At 36.8% G+C, this 17,298-nt stretch overlaps 1 pseudogene; it reads right to left on the bottom strand.

The window, feature by feature from the left end:
• Positions 1 to 6,534: 6,534 nt before the first annotated feature.
• On the bottom strand, positions 6,535 to 6,980 carry LOC123937188 (annotated as a pseudogene).
• Between the last annotated feature and the right edge of the window lie 10,318 nt (positions 6,981 to 17,298).

The raw sequence follows: 17,298 nt of genomic DNA, 5'->3' as shown, positions 1-17,298 counted from the left end.
ACACCAAACCTGTGATTCCGCACAGCTCTGATTTCCTATTCATCCTAAGTTTGAACTGCATTGGATCCATCATTGATTTCATTAGATTCACTGATTTCATTAATTCAAAAATATTCAAGAATACTTCTTCTATCCAATATATTCTTGTATAAATGTCATAATAGGTAAGAGTTTACCAAATTCATCAAACTAAAAGATAAATGTGTTGAACAGTAATAAGAAAAATTAATATGAAAAATTATTACGTAGTTAATATGAAAAATTATTTTGAAAGTCTGGATAAATGGATCCAATTTAGCATTAGGGATCTTGATATAAAATATTATATATATAAATATATTATATATGTATAATATATTTATATATAAATATAATGTATTATATATATTATATTTATATATGTGTGTGTATATATATGTATATATACACATATATATATAAATACCTGCATAAGTACAGTTTTCGAGAACATTCTAGCGTTTTAGCTTACTCTATATGCATTTTGATCAACAATATTATACACAGAAATATACAGAAATACTTTGCTGCTGACCTCAATAAACAAAAAAGAATACAAAACAAAAATTAGTAGGACCTATAATGAAGTCATAGAATTATAGAACGATATACTTCTGAGGAAACATTAATAGATTAGAATGGATCCTTAGAAGAACAAACAAGATAGTGAGGAGTTTGAGTAACAGTTTGAAATAAAAAACTTTTGAACTTGAAAAACTGAAGCCTTAGTACAACAGTTATTTTTCAATACTGGAATTATTCTGCATGCTCTCAGAGATCATATATCCATCTGTTTATTTATCCATGCATTAATTTATGATCTCATTTATTCAGAAATATGCATTGGCACGTATAATAGTCTACACACTTACTATGTAATCTTAATACAATGATGAACACAAGAGACTTGGTCCCTGGTCTGTTTGAGATTATAGAATGAAAGGATAAATACCATTGGCCAAAACAAAGCCAATATAAGCAGATATCAGATAAATATAAAGAAAACTTTCTGAAACAGTACTGCTCCCAAATGGAATGGAGTCCTCAGGGCTGATGTTCCCCTGTGTTTGTTACTAGAGGGATCACATGCACCAAATGGCCACTTATTTGGAAATTTAAACCCTGAGTGGAAGTCCTATACCAAGTCTCTCTCTCTGTATCATTTTATGAATATGTCTTTACTTTAGTTCCTTTGTTGATGACAATTTAGTAGGCACAGCTCAAAAGGAAATGTTATGATAATAAATTAATCAAATATGAAACTTTTTTTTCATGAATAAGCTTGGGCTCATTGATCAAAGCATATCCTATTTTTAGGCTTCCTATATACTTATGATATTTATAGTTGATCATTTCTGAGTTTTCAGAAAAATTTAACTATAAAATTCCCAAATGACAAAGATTATTATTATACTTTTTGATAGGGAATGGAGGAAATGAGGATGGAACAGAAGATTTCTATTCCATGGCAAGTAGAATTTATAAGAAGGTATTAGTCAAGTGCAAATTACAAAACCCAACTCAAATTCATTTAAGATAGAGGCAGTGGATTTACACATAACTATGTGGAAGTCTAATGATGGTTAGTGGTTACAAGAACAGATATCAGTGCTTTCCAACCATGCCATCAAGTATTTGCCTTTTTCTCTCTCCATGTCTCAGATCTGCTTTCCACTGTGGTGATTTTATTCTCAGGCAACCTCTCTGTATGTGGCAACAATGAGATCCTGTAATTTAGTCTTATAATGTCCAAGGGACTTTGCAATATTTGATTGAAGGAATCTTTCATCCATGAAATATGCTTATTGATTCCCCCAACAAGCTTCTGATGGGACCTCCCTGGGTCATGTGTACACTTGTGTGCCCCAGCTTATGATGAAGATTATAGTAAAGGTGGGAATGTGATAAGTAGCTGTGGGGGAGGGATAATTTCCCCAATAGAATGATTGCTCAGGAGGCAAAAGTATGTCAGAGAACTATTAGAAATACTCTGCTGCTGACCTCATTAATTTTGGAGTTTGCATGATTCAACTGGATAAAATAATATCAACAAAGTTCATCATTGGATGAGAAATTTTACATGATATTAGTTCAAGCCTCACATCCTTTTCCAAGATCTAAAAACAGGTAAGGATCCAAGTCATCCTAAAATTACTAAACCAGTGAGATAGGTGTAGTAAAATAAAATAAAAAAATTATCTCACAATTTTCTCTGAGTATCTTTCTGTATTCAAGCAGATTTCTGTCTATGTGAATAAGACCTCAATGATGTTACTTCGTCTGTGCTTAACCTGCTCAGGTATCAAATGACAATACTTCATATAAAGATTTTTTTCATGTAAAGATGGTATCTAATCTTCATAGCATCCTCTTGAAGATGATAGGCATTATTCTCATTCTCTAGGTGGAGAATTGGAAAGCTTTCAAATGGCTCCAAATCACTAGCTAGTTGAGAGTGAAGTATAGTAATTCTAACTAGCACTTCAGTGTTCTATCTGCCAAGCCCAGAAGGCAAAATGTTATGAAAATTTCTTTTTTGATTCATTTCAATTCAGTTCAGCTCAATTTGATTCACTAAACAGTATTAAAAACCTACAATGTGCTCAATGTCATTCTACATACTCCGGGCAGTGCAAAACATGCATAAGGCAAAATCCTTGATCCTTAAGTGTTTCATAATTTAATTGCAAGTACAACACATAAACTCAAGGAATAGTTGCATAATATTTTCAGTTATCATACACTCTAATTCTTAACTAGAAAAAGTGGTGGAGATAATAAGTGCAATTGTACTTAACACATTATATAACAAAGTTCAACTTTCATTCTTTTACATACAGAAGTCCTCCGTAACACAATTCTTGAAATTTTCTTTTGTAATTTATCCTTCTTAAATTAGTTTGTGTATACCTACAGGAAGACAGCCAAGGCCTTAAGTGCTGCATGCACAATAGTGACTAAAAAAAATACCATTCTGGTCCTCATGGAAGTACAATTTACAGGAGGAGATATATTAAGCAAGTATGTATATGGACCAACAATACAACTTACTATATGTGCTCTGAAGGGAGAATCTAACTTGCTAGCAAAAAGTATATCAGGAAAACTGACTTGGGTTTATAGAAAAGGATTAAAATGGTTAAGGTGAAGGCATTTAAGCTGAAATTCGAAGAATGAGTAAAAATTTGTCAAGTAAGGATTTGAGGCGAAGGAGCATCCCTGGAAGAAGAAAGAACTTGAAAGATACTGTCCCAGGGAATAACTTAGAACAGGTAAAGAAAACAGACATATCTAGATACACAACAGTGTGGTTTCTTATAACTTGTTCTTTCTATTTCTGGGGCAAATTAGAATCTGATATTATGTTTGTTCAGAAAATTAGTGGGTGTCTGGGACTAATGAAAATGAGGCAAGTTCAAGTTCAAAGAGAGAAAACAGATGATTAGCAAGATTTCTTGGATAGGATTGTGTGAGAGCTCCAGGAATCAGAACAATGAGATATAAGGGATCCATAAGGCTGTGCTCTAACGAAGGACTTTGAAGTTACTTGTGAATATTTTAAACTCAATTCACTAGCTGGTAGAAATGTGCCATAGGATGTTAAAATACCTTCCTTATGGTATATTTTCTCATTAGCAACTTCAACATACATAAGAACGCATCTTATTTCATGTTTTCCCACCAATACTTAGAACATTGCCCTGTACAGACAATGTATTCAGGTAAATTTTGTGAATTGGTTAAAACAATGATTTCATAGGATAAGCTTAGTCAAACCTGATCTAAGTAACTATGATGTCTGGAGTAGGTATATGCTTTCAAGAAATTGGTTATAATGGTTTTCCATTAATTGATCCTTTTGCCTGTTGCATCTTGGGCATCACAGCCCTCAACCTTCTGCAGCAGAGTAAGTCTGTCATTGTGAGCCTAGGTAGTGACTGTGCTTGATTCGTTTGTATTCACAGTATGTGGCATGAAATAAGTGCTTTATATTTATTGAGTGGCAGAATGAGCAACTAAATGAACAAATGAATCAATGGAAGAATCTAGTCAGCTTGGATTATCAATTGGTTAGAACTGATGCAGATGAAATACAAGAGAAATACAAGAGAAATACAGACTGTATGACCCATATTAGTCCCAAGAATTGTGTGCTGAATAAATAAAGCTTCACTGAAAAACGTGGACATGATTTGACCATGTAATAGATACGTGAAAAGCAGTGATGTGTTGAAATATACAGAAGATTCATACTTACAACGGATTTTGAGCTTTACATGCATCAGAATCACTTGAGTTTTTTGTTGTTGTTTTTCTTTCCTTCTTTCTTTTTTTTTTTTTTAAAGATTTATTTATTGGACAGGTAGAGATTACAAGTAGGCAGAGAGGCAGGCAGAGAGAGGGAAGGAAGCAGGCTCCCAGCTAAGCAGAGAGCCCGATGCGGGGCTCGATCCCAGGACCCTGGGATCATGACCTGAGCTGAAGGCAGAGGCTTTAACCCACTGAGCCACCCAGGCGCCCCCTCTTTTTTTTTTTTTTTTTTTTTTTTAGCACATTTACTGAGGCCAACTCATAAAGGTTCAATTCAATAGATTTAACAAGAATACCAGCACTTCTAGTGCAGGTGGTCTGGGACCACACTTAGAGATATTCTGCATTAGATATAAATGGTAGCATCATTTACTCTATTTGAAAAATTGAAAGGAAGATTATTTTGTTCCCTTTGAATTGGTAAAGCAGCAATTTAAACAACTCAAATCTTCTGGTCCTCTATAACAAAAAATTGTTGGAAGAAAGAAATAATGTATGATGCTAATTTCTACCTTTGATTCTTGACCCAGAGAAAATCAGCATGATTTGTAAGCTGACTCTCGGTATCATTCATTACTTACACACCTTTAAGTGTGTAAGTATTTTGGATATATTTCAGCAGTTTAAAAACTAATGCTCTACACAGAATCCTGCTGGAGCTTTCCTTATACCTATGGTTTCACCAGCAATTATGTTCTTAACACCAGGCAGAGGTGATCAAAAAGAGATCATGGAATCATTATAAGTAGCAAGGCTAAAGGTATACCTAGCATGGCCAATTTATAACAGAATTTCTAAAAGTGCTGCTATTTTCTGTTGAAAGGAAATAGGTGATAGAGCCATATGAAAATGAATTGTGGGTCTGTTTGGCATTCATTCTCACATCTTCTGGGAAGAGCTAGTTTTCTCACTATAGCCATGTGGTTTTAGTGGGACTTCTGTGTTTTCATATGACTCCAGGTTTCTGGTGATAGTTAATTTCAATAAAAATAGCCACTCAGCATGGCTTGGATCTTCAGGGGCATGTCTTGGGAGTTTTCAGCTAGGAATGGAGAAATGTGTTCCCACCTCATAGCTAATAGTGAGATGGATATGCCATAGCAGTTTTCTGCATTAAAGACTGGCTTTGCCAAGGAAAACCAGGAACATATGCCTAGGTATGGAGGAATGAGGACTGAAGGAAAGAGAGAGGAGACAGACAGATCAGTAACAGTCTAGTCCCTTGGTCCTGGTGTCTTGAAGACCATTTGCCCTTATCGTGGCTACATGCACTCTATAAGAACTCTCCCAATCTGCCTAAATTAATCTGAGTCAGATTTAAAAAATATATATATACTTTATTTTTTAGAGCAGTTTTATGTTCACAGAAAAATTGAGCGGGAGGTCTGGAGATTTCCCATACACCCCCTTCCCCATGCATGCACAGCCTCCTCCATTATCAGCATCCCAAACAGAGTGGTACGTCTGTTATAAGTGATGAACCCACATTGTCACATCATCTTCTCCTCAAGTACCCACTTTACGTTAGGGTTCACGCTTGGTGTTATATATTCTGTGCATTTGGACAAATGTAGAATGGCATGTATTCATCATTATACTATCATTGGGAGTTGCCTCACTGCCCCTAAAAATCTTCCGTGCTCTGCCTAGTCAATCCTCCTTTTCCTTAAGGTGGGTTTTTGACATTGCAACCAAGGATTTCTAACAAGTTTGTGTGTGAAGTCATTCATCGTTGGTTCTGTTGAATTGGACCTGTTACGTGGATTGTGGAAAGTTAACTCTTTGGAGGTTTACTTCTTCTATTGTAAAACTAATTTAAAGTTTGATATAATTATACACATTGTGTTATATGGGAAACTCCTTGAATGAAAGAAAAGATGAAAGTCTTGAGGTGCCTGGGTGGCTCAGTTGGTTAAGTATTCTGCTCTTGATTTCAACTCAGGTCCTGATCTTGGTGTCCGGATTTGAGGATCAAGTTCCACATTCAGCGGGGAGTCTGCTTGATATCCTCTCTCTTCCCTTTCCCTCTGCCTCTCCTCCCAAGCTCTCTCTCTCTCTCTCAAATAAATAAATATATTTTTATCCAAAAACAAAAAAGAAGAGAAGCTTTTTTCCTTCTGCTTCCTTCCTATACTATCTTTTTTTTTTTTTTTTTAAAGGTTTAAGTAGACTTTATTATCACAAGGAGGGCCCTGCCGAGCAGGGCCTCATAAACCAATATACGTGGTCCCAAGATGTCACCAGGAGAAATGGAAAAGTCACGATTGAGGAAGAGGTCACTGTAATTGAAGGACATGATCCGGCCAGGAATGCAGCAGACATGATCAGGAGAGGCCAGGGGTGGTCAGGTCACAGGGTGAGGGACAGGACAGCCCCTTTCACTCCCGCTTCTTGTAGCTCTCCAGATGCGACAGGACCCAACCCGCTGGCAGGAGGCAACACAGGAAGCAGGCGGTGAGCCCAACAGCACATCCATGGTCCCGAGCTCCTCCCGCGGCGGCTTGGAATGCATCTGGGCACGCTGCACCGGGAGCCTCCGGGTGAGACCCGTCAGGCCCCTCAGCAGCTGCACCGCGGGCAAAGACATAGCTGCACGGAATGACTACGGACAGTAACGCGCAGCAGCCCAAGGTCGGGAAGTCAAAATGGCCGGGCCCTTCCTATACTACTATCTTAAAAGTAAACATTAAAGAGACAACATTATAGAGGCCTTGGATAAGGGAACAACATACTACTTTAAAATCCCATTTTCTTAGATATGCTTCTATTACACTTCACTGGCCAGAAATTACACTTTTAATTCTAATGATTCTGGACCAAGGTCTATTTTAAGTGTCTCCTTATGTTGCAGAAGTATTTTGCTCAGATCTTCTCTGGATTATGTATATTTTATTAAGTTATTCATGTTTTCCTGTCTCAGTAACAAATGATCCACAGTGTTTTTCTAACAATCATAAATAATCTGTTCACTAAATGCCCAAACTTTGCAAAATTCAATCCCTCAAATCTCATTGTCTTAAATTTAAAACTCACTCAAGCAATTATCTGAAGTTCATACATCATCTTTGATGATGTTCTGGTTCCCTTGCCACTTGGTGAGTGATGCTTACCAACTTCTCATTGTCTTCCTGCTTTTATTGTTAAGATTTTTTTCCTTCAGATTTGAGGTTTCCCTTTTATCAGAAATTCCTATTAATTGTTCCTTGAAACTTTCTTATCTTTGAATCTTGAAACTGTATTGCAATTTGACATTTTGCTTCTATGACCCAAGGCTACCTATTACTTTTTTTCAAAGTTTTGGGAGGAAGAACATGTCAGAGAACATCATATTATGTAAGCCCATGAGAAGAAACAGATTATCCCCAATGTTTTAGAAAAAAGGAGCTCTATTCCTCTGTAGACTTCATAAAAGAAACAACAATACAAAATAACTGGGGAGAATGGAAAGAACAATTTGGAACATCAAAGTTTCTGAAAGAATGAACTTGGCCTCTCAGAATTCAGTAACTGATGGAGATGATGTAGCCAAGGTAACATTGATTTTAAAAGGCATGGAAGCCTAAAAGGTGAGGCTTCAATATATGTAAATTTTTTATATACATACAGGTTTGGAACACATTACTATTTTGCATAAAGTGGACATGTACTCTTTAAACCCTAATAAACTAGCCTGTGAGATATACCTGAGACAATTTCCCATTATTGATAATATTAGGAAAGGGTAAAGAAGGAGAAGACTTTCTCATGTAAAGTTTATTACATGTGAACATGTTTTATCTTTAGAATGAGAAAAAATATTAAAAGAAAGGTTTTTATCATTACTTTCTAGAAGCTATGCCTGTCAGGTTCTTACTTACATTGGTCTCCAGATATTCAACTGCTCAAACTCAGAACACTAAAACTCTGACAAGCTTCCCTTTGAGTTTTCTAAGCTTTTGAGAAGAATAATATTTCAATGGTTTGTTGAATTTTAACTGCCATTTATTGAGTGCACTCTAAGTGAAGACTTTTACACAATATTTTTTTTACACACTTTAATCAGGAACCTATAATTATTCTCATTTTTGTTACGGAGATTTCAGCACTTTGGGAGGTTGCTTAAATTGTCCTAGTTTTTGAAAATGGGAAAAGCCCACTAGAATACCAATCCCTCTATTAGCTTGTATGCTCTTTGAAGGGAGATTCTAAATTTTACATCCCCAATTTAAAATAGGTAGTTATGGGGGCGCCTGGGTGGCTCGGTGGATTAAGCCGCTGCCTTCGGCTCAGGTCATGATCTCAGGGTCCTGGGATCGAGCCCCGCATCGGGCTCTCTGCTCCGTGGGGAGCCTGCTTCCTCCTCTCTCTCTGCCTGCCTCTCTGCCTAATTGTGATCTCTCTCTCTGTCAAATAAATAAATAAAATCTTTAAAAAAAAAATAGGTAGTTATGTTTACTTGACTCACAGTCTTTCTATTTTCCTTAGATTACAGGTCAACTATTAGAAGGGTTTTTCCCAAAGTATGGATGCCAGATGACATTTGGAATGGAATTTCTTTATAAGTATACTTATTTTGAATGAATTTATAGATGTAAAGCATTTAAGGCATTCCTGGCTTGGTATAAAGACATAAGTGTCTTATTCTTTTGCTATTATTATTATAATATGTCTATTTATGATTTCAATTTACATAAATGCTGATAATAGCCACTTTGTACAGAAGAAACATTAAAAATTTTCTTAAAGAATCAAACCATTCTCTGGACTGTTAATGCTACTTTTCTCTTGTGAGAACACCCTAATTCATATCATAGATTATGAATTTATTCATGCCTATTTGATTAAAGAAACATCACTTTCTGTTTCTGAACATGATGAATGGCTCCCGCTCATTTGAAAGGTGACAATGCAACATTAGTTTGATTTTTGTGTAGGGCTGTAATGATCTTTGCTAATGGCCTGTAACAATAGATTCAGATGAAAAATTAAAATGTTTACTATTCTTCCTCTGTATTATGTAAGGAGAGTTCCTCAGAGAACATCGTTTTCATTATCGGGGATGATTTATCCTTTGTGATTTATTTTGCTGTGAAATCAAGAGGGCAGACACATTTCTGATTTTATATATAGTTTCATCTCTTCATGAGGCAGCAAGAAGTGAAATAACCTCTCAGGAAACATTGAAAGCAGACACTTATTATGTGAAACAGTTTGAACTATTCAACATCCAAAGCTAATTCTGTCGTGCTTTGCTAAAATAGTGCAGCATTTAAATACTGAAGAAGCAATATACTGATAATGAAACCATTTCCAGGCAAAGAACTTAGAACAGGTATTTAGTCTGGATAGTTTCATTATAAATGTCTGTGTCTCCTAAAAACATTTCAGGCTAATGTAACGCAGGGAACTGCATCTGGAGGGGAAGGCATATACATAACTGTTTTAATCAGAACTTCATATGAGAAGGACCTTTTTAAATGAAGATTTCCTTAAATAGAAAAACAGTGCTTTGTTGGGCAATTAGTACACACATCTAACTAATTCAGCTGCCAATATTATTCACTTAACCCAAAGTTATAAAATGACTTCAGGCATTTCTTTTCTTTTCTTTTTTTTTTTTTAAGATTTTATTTATTTATTTGACAGACAGAGATCACAAGCAGGCAGAGAGGCAGGCAGAGAGAGAGGAGAAAGCAGGCTCCCTGCTGAGCAGAGAGCCTGATGCCTGGCTCCATCCCAGGACCCTGGGATCATGACCTGAGCCAAAGGCAGAGGCTTTAACCCTACTGAGACACCCAGGCGCCCCAGGCATTTCTTTGATACTAGAAAATTCTGAGGTAATAAATAGATCAGGTTAAGTGTATTAATTAGCACAGTAGAGCCCACAAATACAAACTTATGATAAAAATTAAAGTATTAATCTTGATTATAGTTGAATGTTTTACTGGTTCACAAAAAGGAGTTTTTGATTTAGAACACTGTCTTGTATTCTTCTTTTGTGTGGCATCCAATTGTGGTGTATAAACGTTCAATATAAGCATGATGTGCAATTAGTTCACAAGAAAGAAAGAGTAAGAAGAAACAGCTCAGATTTTAAAGTGAACTAACTCTTGCAAATTAGGTGATGGAAGGATGTTAACTGCACTATAACCAGATTGTAAAAAAAACATTAGTGTAAATGTCTTTTTTTATAATAATGATTATATTTTCCAATAAATTCTTTTTTCCCCCAATATGCTTTCTCTTTCCCTGCTACCTCCTTCCCCTTTTCTGGTAACTAAATTAAAAAATGATTATTTTAATGGAATTTACCAATTTTGTTTCTTTGCCTTAGATCTTTACGGTAGTGGTTAAATGGCATCAGGCACATCAGCCCTAGTCCTGTGTCAGTAGGGGCTGCAGAGGCTAGTACTTAACATTTCTAAGCTTTGACTTCCTCATCTGCGCCTAGAGATAGTCAGAGTGCACATTCCATTGTATGAAAATTAAATGAGATAATTCCCATAAACTCCATATAACGTATGTATTCAGTATATACTATTTACTTAAAATCTTTGATTTTCTCCCATTCTTATTTTAAAATTGTACAGTCTCAAACTGAATTTTAGGAAAAGGCAATTTTCATTAGGCTCCAATGGGCCCTATCAGATTAATGACCACACTGCTTTGAAGTCTGTCCAGGAGAATTACATTTTATTCTTTGAACAAGGTACCAATGGGCAATTGTAGGTGAAGCCAGGAAAAAAGTCTATTTTTACTCAGTGCTTTGGTCACAAGTGGAGAAAATTTGAAATTAATTTCTGAGAGCTATATTTCTGAGCCATCTACCCTCCAAAAAAATGAGTATTTATGGAGACACAATAAAAATGAAAATGTTTGTTTTCTACCCAGTAAAAGTACCACAGTTTTTTTTTCTACTTTTGTGTCAGATTAACTTCAAAATTCTGCTCACAGAATATTAGCAAACTTAAAAAAAATTGCATTTACAATTCAACAATTTTTAAATATCAGGGATGTCTACCAAGTTACTTGTGGTAAATTCCCAGTATGACTGAGCAGAGGCATTTGCTTTTTCCTAAATATTATTCCCTGAAAGTTACCTCAGAGTCTGGTTTGGGGTGTTCTCTTTAGACAATGCTTTGAGTTTTTTGATATGTGAACTCTGAATCTATAAAAATGGTCAGATTATATCTGTGCTTATTTTTATAAATTCTGCATATAGGAGTTTTCCACTTCCATAAATAAATATCCATTATTGGCTTATCAGGTAAGGTGGATTTTGACACATAGATGAGTTGGTTGCTAACAAAGCCACTGTCCCCATGGTTCAGGGACTATGAAAAATAATAAGTTTTATTATAGACCCCAAAGACCCCAGTATATCAAAGTCTTCCCTAAGGGTTTTCCTAGATTGCAAACATCACATAATCAAGAAAGTGAGGGATATCTGACAGTTGTAGAGTTCAGTGGGATTTACCTTCTGGACAAGAAATCACTTGAAAGAATCACTCAAAACTTCACTTCATGAAAATAAACAGTAGTTTATTTTTGGTCAAAAATACTAGGTTTCCAAGACTGAATTCATTTTCCTAGGAAAAATGGGTGTTTGAATACAAGAGTGTTCTTTGGTAGATTAAATTAATGTTTAGCTGGTACATGTATAGAGAGGGTAAGATGGTATCCAAACCATAATTTACCAGTTGAAGTTAAGTCTGCCTGTGTTTATTGCCCTCATGATGTTATAAATAGCTGTTTCTAGTACGATAGGATGGTGGTACCCATTTTCAGTAGATCTGAAGTCCTGTTTCACATCCATTTTGCCAGCACCAAAGCTATGCTTGTTGCAGTTAAACTCTGTTGGCCTGGATTAGAAATAACTCCTTTATGGTGACTCAAAATAGTTTACTAGGCTTGAAAACTAGTTAGAATGAGAAATTCTCATAAATTTTTTTTACCAGTCTTTACTTTTCTTCTATCATCTACCCATCATCTCTTTATCAATCAATCAATCAATCAATCATTTATCTATATTTTCCTCTCCAAATAATTTATATGTGTGTATTTGGTATGGATCTTTATATTGAACACAGATGGAGATGCAAAATTAATCATTTATTTGTTTAGTGGGTTGCAAAATTAAACTCAATCTGCAACACGATAGTACAGAAAAATATCATATCTTTATTTGGGGTATGAACAATTGTTCTTCCTTTTCTAAGCCCTTCTCACTCATTAACACTGAAAGCAAATTTAAATTTCCTACTCTGTTTAAGTCATAGCCCAATCTGATCTTTTAAATAATATCCTCAGATAATATCAGATTCTTCAAAAGTAGACATTCTCCAACACCATCTGTCATTAAGGAGGTTTTGTTTGGGGTTTGGGTGATCTTAGCATGGAAGAGATGAGTTACTAGGTAGAGTGATCCCTCATTCCTTTAATCTTTAGGAGACGTTTCTTGTCTACTTTATGACTGAGCTGTCTACTGGTCATGAAATTAAAGCCTACTCCTTGTAGGCTTTGGACTTGATGATAATCCTAAGGCATTGCCTGGCTCAGCAGATTTCACTGTCTCCATTAGGATTTGGAGACTCCTTGAATGTGTCTGGCTGTGAACTTCATTCAGTCCTGATGTGGGTGATCTGCTCTGTAATTCTCAATACACAGCCATCTGTTCTTCTAGTAAGTCCTCCACCTGGTTTCTCTACTATTTCTGGGTCCCCTCTACTCGCATATCCTGAACGGTGACACAGGAAGGTAAAAATTTGGACTGTCAATCTGGATTGAATGACCAGACTACAATAACTAAATTGATAGTTCTTTACTCCATCTAGGTGAGGAGGCAATCTGAAATATAATCTCTTTGAGGATATACAGGGAGAAAGAAGACAGAGGTGAGGTGAGGATGGCAAAGGGATGCATTATCTTTGCTCTTGACATTATCCATACTGCTCCAATACAACTGTCACTTAGCCAGTCTTGAAATGGGAATGTTGGAGTACATATAAAAGGGAAATATGGGATACATATGAATTTCTTTCTTTTTTTTTCCCCCCCTCTCTCCCTGTAAATCCAAAGCTTGAAATAGACAGGTCAAAGGGGTTTGTTTACCTTGGGAGATTTCTTTCTTTTTTAACCTCTTAATTGCCTTCACCTATTTTGCCTATCTCCCTGTTCCCCTCCCTTCTGGCAACCATTGGTTTTTTTCTCCATATTTTTGAGTCTGTTTCTGTTTCATTTTGTTTGTTCATTTGTTTTGTTTTTAGATTCCACAGATAAGTGAATCATACAGTATTTGACTTTCTCTGACTGACTCATTTCAGTTAGCATCATACCCTCTAGGTCCATCTATGTTATCGCAAATGGCAAGATTTCATTCTTTTTTTATGGCTGAGTAACCTTGGGAGATTTATTTAGGGAGAACTCTGTGTACATAGATATCTCAGGCTTGATCGTTTAAATGCTAATGAGGAAATAAAATAATTTAGAAAATTTTCTTCCGACACCGTAATCTGCCATGTGTAGTACTGTAATTGGGATTGGTAAAATAATTCTGAATAAGAGTGCGTCACCTTGATGATTACTCCAGTCCTCATACTTCAGATTGACTTACTGGAGGTCTATTAAAGAATTTAATGAGGAGCTGGAGTTTCTCCCCTCACATCTTAATCTTAATTGCCTGAAGTACCTTACAATGAAGGAGAAGTCACAATCATAATTGGGGGACTAATTTTCTCCTCTTAACTCTCAGTAATTCTTATGAAAATTGGAATGACTTACTGTTCTACCCAGTTCTTATTTGCCCTTTATCTTGTTTATGGATCATGAAGAAAAAAGATGCAGGTATAATGACTTTTGAAACCAACTGCTAGAGCTGGGCCACACCTCCCAGGTTAAGGGCACAGTCTTCCACCATGAATTTACAGTGGCCACAAGTTTATGGGTCCATAGGTCATCCTAGCTTCTGACCAGCTGGCTATAAATTTATGAGTTCCCACTACTCTATCAGTTTTGATAATTTGCTGTAATGACACACAGAACTCAGGAAAGGGCTAAGCTTACATTTAAAGTTTTATTATAATAAGTGATACAAATCAGAACTGACTAAAGGAAGGAATACAGAGGGTGAAGTCTAGAAAGGAAATACAGAGATTTGTTGCCCTCTTCCTGTGGATTCCTGGATATATTACCTCTTCCTAGCTATAATACTTGGTACTGTGAACTAGGTACTCTTACCTAAGCCTCTGGTGTTCTGAATTTCTACTGGGGTTCGAGCATATGTCGCTCCTGTGGTTGACCTTTAGTTTCCAGCCCCTCCTTGAGGTTCAGTCTCTAGTTCCTCTGGAGATCACAACTGAAATGCCATATTCCAAAGCCCCTATCATAAGTCACATTGTAGGACTGCCTAAGCAATGAAAGCAGCCAGGCAGACAGAAACATTCTTATCAGGCAGGGCATTCTGGGGGCCTAGAGATCACCTCTCAGCAGTAGCCCTAGGCAAATGTCAGACCTCTCTGTGGCAGGAACTCAATTCTCCACTACACAGCTGGATCATTTTGTAAACAAATCCAAGGACTTTTATGCTGGACAGTGCTTGTAAGCACATCTGAACTTGTACACGAATCTGTCCTTGTCTTCAAGAGTCTCAAGTAAGTTTCTGGTTAAACTTTATCTGCTTCTGTTACTTTTACTTCTCTTTAAAAAAGAACATTCATCCACATTAATTGCTTGGAAAAGTTCATTTTATTAATCTAACAATGTATTTGTAAAATGCTTTTCAATTTCAAATTCCATTTGTTAATGTAATTAAACACTGACATCTTTAAAGTAGTTCAACTTCAGTATGTTTTATGAATATGGTTCCTTGTAAAATGATGGCCTTCTTGAGGGCAGGGATTATACATCTTTTTCATTTTTGATTCCTAAGGGCCTCAAGAGTATGTGCTTCCTATTATTGTTATTGGTACACATTTATTTGAGTGTTAGTGAATGCAGTCAATTAGCAAGAGAATTACATTACAGCCTACAAAAAAGAATTGGAATCTAACCACAATGCTCAAAGAAACTTCATGTTTCAAATTAACCAGATTATTACAGTGACAAGTCACTACAAAATGGGAATCCAACTGGTGATAAACATTGCCAACTCTTATCACCACCAAAGACATCACTACCATTCCGCGTATGATGCCGCTTTGTATCATTTAGTGTTGTAACACATCCACTTCCGATAAAGCCAGGAGACACTTCCAATGTATTCTTTCTCATTTTCTATCTGATACTTTCTTTGTGTGATGGGAGTTTTAGCTTTCATTTAAGCTGTTCCCAACATAATCAGACATGTTTCACCCAGAATCGAATTTACATGAGGATATTCCAAAGAAAGTCTTACAAGTATCCAAGGAGGGGGCGTTGGGAGCTCAACAGAGAAGGTCATCCCCAGATTCTAACACTGTAGAGAGAACTGCTTTAAGTGGGAGCTGAAAGGCCTTATCACCATGGGAAACTTGAGCTGCTTGTGGCCCAAGAACCCCTGCACTGGGTAGTGATGTGTGAGTCATGGTAAGGTAGAATCTTTTGTTAAGCTTTTTTTTTTTTTTTTTTTTTTTTCCCCACTTTATGAGGATGCAGTGAGGCTTCTCTGCACCAGAGAAAGCAGGCTACTTCAGGGATTTGAAGGGTCTGCTGTAGCAATAGCATTGGCAGTAGCAGTGGGAGATTGGAAATGCTTTATGGGAAGACCTCAGAGTCAGCCAGGAGATGATTCAGAGGTGGATGCTCAAGGTAGCATGAAGGTACCTTTGCCCTGCATCAGGGCAGTGGAAGACACGGGGACAAGTTGGAGTTATCATCCCTGATGCTTTCGTGGTAGAGAGGGCTTCTGATCAGGAACTGTGTGACATAGACTGCAGAATCTCAGAAACTACTGTTGACAAGAAGCTAGAGCTCCTGTGTTACCTAATAAGGGAAAAGGTAGACTCTGTTAATATGTTTTCACTTTAAATACCATGATGATGAAATATAGGTTATTTTTTTCTAGCTTGTATTGTCTGTAAAAATGATACAAATACTGTCTGTTATTTCAAAGTTTATACCAGATTTATGATCATTTTTTTATGCAAGGCAGATCACCAAGAAATCATCAGCAATTCTACATAGCTCATTGACACCACTCGTCTCCATCCCACTGAATCCCCTTTGTTCTCACTGAACCCCCCTGCCTAGGAAAACTCATTCACCCAAGGTCCTGATTCTTAAATTTCCCTTGGGAAAGGGATGTATTTCCTGAAGGCAGGAGTAATGGAAGGAAATAAAAACAAGATGAGAAGAGAGCAAAGGAGGAGGCGTGCTGAGAAGGCTTTTGAATCTTGAGTTTTCTCTTTTCTCCTCATAATGACAACTCAGAGTGGATTTCAAGTACAGGAGCTGCAGGGATGAGCTGTGAGTTAATATTCTGGGCTTAAGCTAGAGGGGAAATAGGGAAGCTTTTGGCGGAAAGCAGACAGTGGCTGAGGGAAATGGAAGCATGTTGTCCTGCCACCTATTGAGGCAGAGGGAGACTTATCAAGGGCTAATGATGAGGTCACTATAGGCAAGGACTGAAGCTCTTATAGTAGTCAAGGCTCTCCAGAGAAAAAGAATCAATAGGATATACAGAGATACAAGAAGAACTTCATTACTGGCATTGGCTCACAAGATAATGGAGGCTGAGAAGTCCCTCAATCGGCCATCTGCAATCTGGAGAACTAGGAAAGCTAGTGATACAGTTCAATCTGAGCTCAAGGCTTGAGAATGGTTCCAGTGGAGGCTGCTGGTGTAAGGTCTAGAGTCTGAAGGTCAGAGAACCAGGAACTCTGATGTCCAAGGGCAGGAGAATATGGGTGTCTTGGCTCAAGAAAAGAGAGAGAGAAAATTCACCTTTCTTCTGCCTTTTTATCTATTCAGGTCCTCGAGGGATTACTTAGTCTACTAATTCAAATGTCAGTCTCT

The sequence above is a fragment of the Meles meles genome, chromosome 2, assembly GCF_922984935.1.
Source record: "Meles meles chromosome 2, mMelMel3.1 paternal haplotype, whole genome shotgun sequence".
Taxonomy (NCBI): domain Eukaryota; kingdom Metazoa; phylum Chordata; class Mammalia; order Carnivora; family Mustelidae; genus Meles; species Meles meles.
This window is presented reverse-complemented; position numbering and strand designations above follow the sequence as displayed.